Here is an 11,103-nt window from a genome sequence, read left to right on the forward strand (position 1 = left end):
TCAAACTTTTGACATTTCTTGGTGCAAAACTGACTAAAACAGTGTGAAATGGACAAGGTGTGACATAAAAAATGCAGAAACACCTCACTGATTAACCTAGTAGGGAAATCAGCAAGTGTTGGTTAGTAGTTAAGATTAAAGCTCAGTGAATAATGCACTTTGTAGTTTGTTGGGAATTTTGAAAAATTGAAAAAAAAATTGTTTCGTGTTAAACATAATATTAATTTCAACAACAGAACATTTTGTTTCAGGTTCAACCTTTTTATCGTTCTGGAATTTTTAAAAAAAACCTTAAAGGAAATTTTGAAAACATTATTTATTTCATTTAAAAAAAATGTCAAAATAAGATGTATCAACTTTTTTCAGAATTTTGGAGTTTGTGTTTCTTTGATTTTTAATTAACAATTCAGTGAAACAAACAAATTCATGAAATGTTTCGGTACCACTGAATCTGCATTTTTGCAAAAGAAAAAAGTTTTGGTCAAAAAATTTTGCCCACTTCTACTTGCAGCCCAGATAGTCATCGCAGACAAAGTAGTTTCCTTAAACCAAACAAATATGCATGCTTTCCCTTGAAGGAATTTTTTTAGGGTTACCAACTTTTGTAATGAAAATTTCCAATTTAGCTGTCGGTTCAGGAAAAAAAATGTCAAATCTGTTGAAAAATAGAAGCCTTAAATATACCTTCTTGCCAAGTCAAGTCTTCAGATGTACTTCATATTAAAAGTTTCCCATTCTCCATTTAGTCTATTTAGAGAATAACTATACTGTGGTTGAATAATAATATACTACTTAGTATTCTTTTGTCTGGTCTGCAGTCACATCACCTCTCAAGATGTAATCTAGTCAAATCTCACAAACTAAACAGGGCCAATATTGGTTGAGAGACTAGCAGGGAAAACCCAGAGGCTGCAGGAAATTAAATTCAATATCATCAAAAATCCCAAGCAAAATCTTTGACTACTGCCAGTTTAATCAGCTATAGGGAAATTTCTAATTAATGATCCACAATGAAGGAAATGAGCAACTACTTTTACCTTCACATTTCTCGACCATTTTGAGGAGCAGATAACTAAATGTGTAAAAACAAACATGATATTCTTTAAATGTTTCAGAAGCAGAAAGCTCACCAAAGGATTAGTGACTTCACTGGATCACCAGTGGATGAAGAGAGCAATTAAGGAAGATAAGGACATGGTTGAGATGCTACAGTCCTACTTCTTGTTCAGCCAATCGCTAAGAGAAACAAGTTTGTTTACATTTATGGGAGATAATGCTGCCTGCTTCTTATTCACAATGTCACCAGAAAGTGAAAACCAGGTGTTCAGATGGCACTTTTGTAGCCAGTGTTGCAAGGTATTTATGTGCCAGAGATGCTAAACATTCATATGCCTCTTCATGCTTTGGCCACCATTCCAAAGGACATGCTTCCATGCTGATGATGCTCATTAAAAAAATAATGCGTTAATTAAATTTGTGACTGAACTAGGGGGAGATTTGTATGTCTCCTGCTCTGTTTTATCCACATTCTGCCATATATTTTGTGTTATAGCAGTCTTGGATGATGATCCAGCACGTTGTTTGTTGTTGTTTGCACTTTCACTGCAGATTTGACAAAATGAAAAGAAGATACCAATGTGAGATTTCTAAAAAAATAGCTACCGCTCTCGACCCAAGGTTAAGAATCTGAAGTGCCATCCAAAATCTGAGAGGAACAAGGTGTGGAGCGTGCTTTCAGAAGTCTTAAAAGAGCAACACTCCAATGCAGAAACTACAGAACCCATACCACCAAAAAAGAAAATCTACCTTCTGCTGGTGGCATCTAACTTAGATGATGAAAATGTGTCAGTCTGCTCTGCTTTGGATCATTATCAAGCTGAACCCATCATAAGCATGGATGCATGTCCTCTGGAATGGTGGTTGAAGCATGAAGGGACATATGAATCTTTAGCAATTCTGGCATGTAAATATCTTGCGACACCAGCTACAACAGTGGCATGTGAACGCCTGTTCTCACTTTCAAGTGACATTGTAAACAAGAATCGGGCAGCAGCATCTCCTGCAAATTGTAACCAAACTTGTTTGTCTGAGCAATTGGCTGAAGTAGGACTGAGTGGATTTAGATATAATATTACATTATTTTATTATTTAATGCAGGGGGTTTGTACATAATTCTACATTTCTAAGTTCAACTTTCATGATAAAGAGATTGCACTACAGAACTTTTATTAGGTGAATTGAAATATACTATTTCTTTTGTTTTTTACAATGCAAATATTTGTAATAAAAATAAATATAAAGTGAGCACTGTACACTTTGTATTCTGCGTAGTAACTGAAATCAGTATATTTGAAAATGTAGAAAACACCCAAAAATATTTAAATAAATGGTATTCAATTATTGCTTAACAGTGCGATTAATAACATGATTAACTGAGTTTAATTTTTTGAATCACGTGATTAATATTTTTAATCACTTGACAGCTCTATAAATTATAAGTATGCATTACAGGTTGTAAATTAACTTTATCAGCTCAAAAAAGGGACCTGGACTTCCCTGTAGACAGCTCAATGAAGACCTCTCCTTAATGTGTAGCTGTGGTTTTTTAAAAAAAAAAAAAAACTAACAAAGTGTTAGGATGCATTAGGAATGGGACATGGAATAATACAAAGAATATTATAATAATTTTATATATATATCAGTGGCATGGCCTCATCTGGAATACTGTGTGCAATGCTGGTCAACCCATCTCAAAAAGAATACTCCAGAACTAAAGGGGTAGGGGCGGTCAAAGAAGAGCAGTGAGAATGATCAAGGGCCTGAGAAAACTCACAAATGAAAAGAGATTAAAAAGACAGATTGTTTTGTGACACTTTCTCAGGATGCCCAAAATTATAGGTTACCATGCCTCTACCTCAGTAAGAGAGAGATTTGCAGGTGCTAAACTGGATGAAACTCCCTGTTAGCCCAGTCTGCTAGCTATCCCAGGCAAATTTCTCAGGACTCTGATGGCCCTTACTTTACTTTGCAGGTAATAAATGATGCACCTCTGGTCCCAAGCCCCTGAAAGATCATTCTTCTGGAATACCCAGCCCCTGTCACTGGACACTCACAAAAATTACCAACTTCATAGTTTCTAAGGCCAGAATAGACCATTGTGACCATCTAGTCTGACCTCCTGCATAACACAGGCCATAGAACTTCCAAAAAAGTCCACTATCTCCAGAGAGTGTGCACACCAGCTTGTTTGATTCACATTTTGCTAATATTACAGCACAGAGATCTACTCATAAAACACAGAAGTTTATTAACAAAGACAGAGATTTAAGTGATATAAAGCAAGGATAATGAAAACAGAATTAGTTACAAATGAAACAAAAGTACAACACACTTCTAAGAGACTAAACACAACTTTAGCAAGCTACAATCCTTTGGATAAAGCCATTTTCTTACCCTCAGAGTTTTTCTGTACAGCTTGCTGGTTTTCAGTCAAATCCAGATCCAGATTTTCATGATTTCCCCTACTCATTACTAGGGGTCTCCTCAGTAAATTAATAACAGAACATCCTTTTGCTTTTCCTTATATTTCTCAAAGTTCCTAGGCAGTTTATTCCCAGAAACAGGGTGAACCGCTGGGGTTCAGATTGCAGTGTCTTCCCAAGCGGAGTTCACACACCCCTATCAACCTGACTTTTCCTGTTGATTTCCATGCAAAGGTAGTTCCCACTGTATTTGGCTCCACAATGCTCAATTTACATGAGAAACAGGGAGATAACTACCTTCCCTCCTGTCTGGGAAAAAACCTGTTTCTCCTTTTGTTTGGTTACAGACTTTAAACCATATCATCAGTGAGTATCCATAATTCTTCATATAGTACTAACACATACGTTTCACAATTATATTAATGGCCGTTATGTTACCAGGTTTCATCTGATACCTTACAAGATACTCTTTATAGGTAAATACTATGACAGCAATGTGTTAGTGTAGTGAGTTTGTCAGGCCTGTTAAGAGTAGCTGTTACATGACAATGAATTCTTTGCCAGTTGGAACTGTGGAGCTCTTAAGGTCACATTTACTTTGGAAAGGAGAAACAGAGAGGACAGAATAAGATAATGAATGATATCAAGAAGGTAGATCAGGAACTTGTGTTCTCCCAATCCTATAGTATAATACAAGAGCAAGTGAACATTTAATGAAACTGAAAGAAAGGAAATTCAAAAACAATAAAAGGAAATATGTTCGCACCCAATGTGTGATTAAACTGTGGAACTCATTGTCACAGGAAGTCACTGAGGTCAATAATCAAAAAGAGATGAGACATTTATATGGACATCAAGACTATCCAGAGTTATCACAATTCATAAACATTTAGAAGGGATATTAAACCTTATGCCTCAGGGTTTAAACCCATCTCTAACTATTACAGATCAGGATGAGATCCATGTAAGAGGCAGATTATCCTGGAAGGGAGGCAAGGTTCTTATGCTTTCCTCTGAAGCACCTGTTCCTGGCCAATGTCAGAGACAGAATACCAACCTAGATAGACCTGGGTGTACGGGGAGACTTTGGTAAACCAGTAAAGTGCCTGAAACCACTATGGCTTATTGCTAAAAGCAGCCATGTCAGCAGGCTGTAAATTAGCCGAGTCAGCAGGTTTAGCTTAACCAAGGTAGGAGGGGAGGGGAGTTTTTGGGTGCCACAGAAAGGGCAGCTTGACCCCGCATCCTTCCTGATAAGAATTGTGTTGAAGTTGCTGATACATGCATCTTAAAAGAGCAGGATGTGTCGCAGGAATGTCTATTGGGACCTCAAGGCTGCAAACTCTGGTTAATCGATAATCAGAAGGAACCTCTTGCTTGACCATTGAAACTGCTTACCTAACAAGTTTGTTTTAAGGGACAAGTCATTCTATTACTAATAAGAAAAGGAGTACTTGTGGCACCTTAGAGACTAACAAATTTATTAGAGCATAAGCTTTCGTGAGCTACAGCTCACTTCATCGGATGCATTTGGTGGAAAATGCATCCGATGAAGTGAGCTGTAGCTCACGAAAGCTTATGCTCTAATAAATTTGTTAGTCTCTAAGGTGCCACAAGTACTCCTTTTCTTTTTGCGAATACAGACTAACACGGCTGCTACTCTGAAACCTGTCTATTACTAATGTATAAATAAGGGGGAAAAGTTTGAGGTAGTGGGATTCTTCAGGACTGGACTCTCTCTCTCTCTGGATGCATCTTGTGTTTCCCAGCGGCAGACGGGCTGCCACTGTGCCACTTGAGAGCCACACTCAGCTTTGATAATTATCAAGGGTTGGGGGTGTTTTACTAACCTCTTGCGGACGTGTGTATAAGTGCTTGAGACTAAGTAAAGTTTAGCTTTAAGTGAAAGCACTCTTGTGTTGTCCTGTTTGTGCCAGCCATCTATCGGTCAGAGGGCCGTGACTCCCCTGATTTATTTCCTGACACCACCTCGCACAGAGTAAAAGTTACCAAGAGCTTTGGGTTGAAAGAATCCCGGGTAACATTGGTTCTGACCCAGTATGACAATTCTTGTGTTCATTAGGATCACTACAGTGAACTCAAGCAGAGCTCAAAATACATTTTTTTTTAAACAGAAAAACCTTCTAAGTCAGTCCCAACTCTGAATTTCCCAGGGTGCCACATTTTATCCTTGTCTGCTCTGTGCATTGTAAACTCACTGAGGCAAAGACTGGCTTTATTTAATTATTTATTTATTTTTCTTAAGCTTTGTACAGCGCACCAAAACTATAATGAGCTTGGGCTGAGTACTCTGGTGCAGTATTTAGGAAATAAACATGGAAATGCTTTCCGTTTGCTTTATAATGCTAAAGGAGCCAAATGATGACAGCTAAATGATCTATTCCATTAACATTGTATCTTTTGGTCAATCTGGAATGTATTTTAATCAAAAGCCCCCTTGAAATGGTCTCCTTTGTTGTATTTTCTTGTTGGCTCATTTTATCAACATCTGTTACGTTTATACAATATGAATTAAAACTTTGGAATGCTCTTTGTACTCAGCTACTTTTGTTGAGAGTGTAACGTCCCAGGATTGGCAGTGTTTATGTAAGTCAGTGCGGCTGACACAGCCATCATAAACAAATGAGAAAATATAACAAATACATTGTTCATGGAGGAAATGTTTGTTTTTAGAGTTGGCTTCACTCTTACCAGATTGATGAAGAGTTGCTGATACTGAGGATCTGTACTGTAGCGATTCAGCAGCATCGTCATCTGTGGTGGATCAGGCAACTTCTCCACTGTTATCTGCAATAGGCAAGATTCTATTTCTCCGTCCAAACCTTTCTAATTTGACTCTAAACCATATGATGGATTTTCATCTGCATCTGTACATCCTAATTTAATTTTTACCAAGTTCATATTTAGGATTTTTAAATCCTTTCTTCATTTTGTTAGATTAATAATACTTAGCCCTTCTATAGTTCTTTGCACCTTTGTTATGCTTTACCAAAATAATTAAACCTCACAATTTGCAAAGGTGATTACGCTCACAAAGCTAAGTATTATCTGCCCCATTTTACAGACAGGAAACAGAGAGAAGATTGGAGTAGCTGATTTAAGGACAGCGTCAGAGCCAGGATTAGAACACAAAAATTTCTGGCTTCCACTCCTGGGTGCCTCCCAGGAGCGCCTGTAACTTATTGCAGTTTTATCTGGCTGTTTATGGGCTGCCCTTTTATTTAGTTTATATTTTACTACTTATTTAACATATTAATAACTATTTTCATTCCTAGTACAATCCCTGGACATATCAAATATGCATCAATTAACCAAATGGAGAAATAAAGAAAAGTGATTACCTTCTGATAGAGGAGAAGAGGACAGCAGGAAAGAGAATCATGGTTAGTCTCTGTTTCAAAGATGGGTTCATGTTCCAGCAGCATGCATAGTTCTAACCTAGTTTTTACAAGGAATACATTCACCATCAAAGCCAAATTTTAAAAGGTCCAATGTAATAGATTATGATCTCCAGAAACTAGTGCCTGACAATGCTAAAAATATACAGATATGATGAGTCTAATATTAGTAGGCAATACATTATTTATACAAAGCAAGTTTTGCTTTCTTAGATTTCCAACAAAAATTGTGTGCATGTCTTTGGGTTTCGGTTTGGTGTGGAACTCCTCCCAAACCTACATTTTTTTTAAATGGATTTATCTCCTCTACATTTTTATTTTTTATCTGAATTAACATGATTGGCAAGAACTGCTTGTGTAGTCTGTCTAGTTTGTTCCAATCAAGTCATAATTGCAGTTTCAAAGCGGGTCAGGTTTGTCATCTTTGTTTGTATAGATTTTTTCAGTTCCACCTTATGTCCACATTAAAGCATGAGACCCATGTTTGTAAAATTCTTTCAGACTCATTGTAGTTTAAATAAGGGGTGAAATCCTGGAACGCAATTACTTCATTGGGCCAGGATTGCACCCACGATCTGTGTGAGACATCCATCTTTGCTGTCTGAATCAAATTCAAATGGCCATCTTTATCGATGTATGTAAAATTTGTGGCCACAGAGGTACACGTGGGACACAGGGGACAGCAATCACACAACTTTTAATTAGGAGTTCGGCAGGGAAGAGATTGAAATACAATGCGACTTTTCTAAATGGGGAAAGAAGAATTAGGGTCAAAGCTCCAGTTCACAAGTTGTTGTTATAAACCCTCGTCAGTGTTCTCAGAGTGCAGAGTCTATGGGAGTGTAATATGCTCACGTACACAGGATTGAAGATGGAGACCCAACCTCAGATCCCTTGCTTCCAGACAGGAAACAGTAGGAACACTATTACTGCTCTCTAGTGAACCTTCTGGATGAAGGCACTGACAGGCTCCCAGACTGAGGAACATCCAACTTTCCTAAGCCAGAAAATGATCAGAATGGCATGGGTCCTTCGAAGGTACATCCATCTCTCCCCAGCCAGAAGGAGGATCACATGTCCGGTGCTAGTGGGGGAAACTAATGGAGGGGGATCCACCTATGGTGGGAAATGATGACAGAAACTTCCAGGATACGTATCCGTGCATACCTCTATTTGTAGACAGTAGGAGAAATTTAAATAAAGGGGGACTATGAGGAAAAATGACCAAAAATATTTAATGAATTTGAAAATGAAAAACATCGGCAATATAGTGTTTTTCCCTCTGATTCCTGGGACATTTTATAAAAGCAGGGGGGGGAAGAAATGCATGTTGCCCATAGTAGCTAGGGACATGACCAAGTCACTAGTTTTGGTTACCTGGAAGTAAGTTAAAGAGGGATTTATGCTTTAGATGAATATACAGTAACTATAGATTTGCTGATCCAGTTTAATAGTTATTCAAGTTGTTCTTCATGTACTCAAGATAATCTCCAGGAGACGTGTTTCTCAATCTTGTGTTATGGTGGATAATCATAGAATCATAGAATATTAGGATTGGAAGATGCATTAGGAAGTCATCTAGTCCAATCCCCTGCTCAAAGCAGGACCAACACCAACTAAATCATCCCAGCCAGGGCTTTGTCAAGCCAGGCCTTAAAAACCTCTAAGGATGGAGATTCCACCACCTCCCTAGGTAACCCATTCCAGTGCTTCCCCACCCTGCTAGTGAAATAGTGGTTCCTAATATCCAACCTAGAGCTCCCCCATTGCAACTTGAGACCATTGCTCCTTATTCTGTCGTCTGCCACCACTGAGAACAGCCTACCTCCATCCTCTTTGGAACCCCCCTTCAGGTAGTTGGAAGCTGCTGTCGAATCCCTCCTCACTATTCTCTTCTGCAGACTAAACAAGCCCAGTTCCCTCAGCCTCTCTTCTCTTCTATTTGTTCAGTATTTTGTAAAACACTTTTCATCAAATCTTCCTGAAATTTAAAATGAGATATTTTGCCCTTCATCCAGGGCTCTCAAAGAGCTTTAGGATTATTAAGCATCCCTGTAACTGGGGCATATATATGCCCTTTTCACAGATGAGGTACAAAGAGATTAAATGACTTGCCCAAGGTCACATAGTAAATCAGTGGCAGAGCCAGGAAGAGGTCCCAGGAGCCCTGAGTCCCAGTCACCTGCTCCAACCATTAAACACACTTTCCCCTCCCAAGAAAATTGAGTAAATAAACATAGCTCATATTCACTGTTACAACAAAATTACTCACTCCACATCCCCCCCTCCACCACCACCTTTTTTGGCATTGACATTTTTTAAAATCACTTTCACATTATTAATGAGAGCAAAGCTCTGAGGCAGCCCTCGGTCTGTACCTAACTAGTGCAGTTATAACTCTTGATAGACAGGTTTCAGAGTAGCAGCCGTGTCAGTCTGTATTTGCAAAAAGAAAAGTACTCCTTTTCTTCTTGACAGACAGTTGTTTCTGAAGATCAGGAAGTTCTCTTTCCCAAAGCAGGTACTACAGCCTGGGGACATGGACAACATAAAACTCCAGTAATGTCTGGTCTTTAATAGTATTATGCCCTCTGCTTGCAAGGATCACCTGTTCAGTTATACTTATTGGTTCACATTATATAACATTTTTCACAAGCCTCCAAATCACATTAAGTATGTGTGAATTATACACCTGGGGCCAATATCTGCCCCCAGATATTCATTTACAACTCCTATGGGATCATTTCATTCACCACTGAAATGCAGCCACCTTCAGGGAGCAAAACTGTATGGTTGATCTCTGGGCCAGCATTCTATCTATGGCTTTCAACAATACATTGCTATACCAACTAGAGATGGACCCGAAATGCAAAGTTCTGATCCATAGTGGTACTTTTCCAAAGTCTGGAGGTGTTCATATCCAGGATATGGTTTGAGCCTGTCCATGATACAAACCCTTTTATTTTCCACCTTAACAGTGTCAGACTGGAGGAAAAAGCAGGCAACATTTACCATGAGCTTAAAGAGCAGAAACATTTGCTCATCACCAGTGGTTTCTTGGCTGGTTTTGGCAACTTGCAGTTTGCTCAACACTGTTCTTAACTAAACTCAGTGGGGAGTCACTTAGCAGGGCTTTGAGAAATGAGAGGAATTTGGCTAGTCAAAAAAGGCACACAGAAACACAAGGAAGGAAATTGTTGGAACATTTCTGATAAGAATCCAATCCTATTAAAGCCTGCCATATTCAAGAGAAAAATGTGTGTACATTATTTGATTTAGGCCTCCAGAAGTCATGCTTTGGAGGTATAACATCACCACTCTTTGATGTTACACACAACATCCTTCCTACCACATCATCAAGCCTTAGAAAGAGCAGACCAAACATGTTCCTTGCACTATTTTTTGGACTTAACAGGAAGTGCTAGGATTCAAACTTGGACTCAGCAATTGTTCGTTTACTATGTTTATTTAAGAAGGAAGAAAACCCTTAAGTAATGAATCTCATTTCAAAGGCACTGTTGCAGTTTGATATACTATATCTGTTACAAAACATGCATCACGAGGACACACATAATTAAGATAACACATTATTATCACAACCTCCAAGTGTCACATTCAGCATGATACTCAGGAATTAAAAGTATCTGACAACTTTGAATGTCAACCTTTTCTTGTCAAAAAAGCCCATTTACCAGAGGACACTGCAAATTCTGTGCATGGGGGAGCGACATAAGAGGAACACAAGCTCAAAAATAGCTATAAATACAAAGACAGTAGATTAAACAATCCTATCACTGGCAAAACCATTCAGGGCATGATTCTTTCACCATGAATGTAAAGAATAGCCATGGATTTTATTGAGAAAATTAGAGAACCTGGAGTATTTATTTCAGTTTGTTCACTGACGTTTAAGACCCATTTTTTCTTCATTAATTCACCAAAGATACCTGCACTGCTTCTTGCGTGTGTATTTTGTTTCTGAAATTTTATTGTCTATGTGTGGCTTGATATGGACTGTGAATTAATGTGTGTCATGTATGAAGCAGAGCACAATGAAGGAACTTAATATAATTATCCCTCCATCTGCAAAAAGAGCCGCTTCTCTGTTGCATCTTCATTAAGGCATGATCCAAAGGTCTAGTGACAAGTCTTGGTTTCAATGGGCTTTGGGCCAGGCTCCATATCCTAGCTATGCTTTTTGT

Source organism: Dermochelys coriacea, chromosome 2, assembly GCF_009764565.3.
Source record: "Dermochelys coriacea isolate rDerCor1 chromosome 2, rDerCor1.pri.v4, whole genome shotgun sequence".
Taxonomy (NCBI): Eukaryota; Metazoa; Chordata; order Testudines; family Dermochelyidae; genus Dermochelys; species Dermochelys coriacea.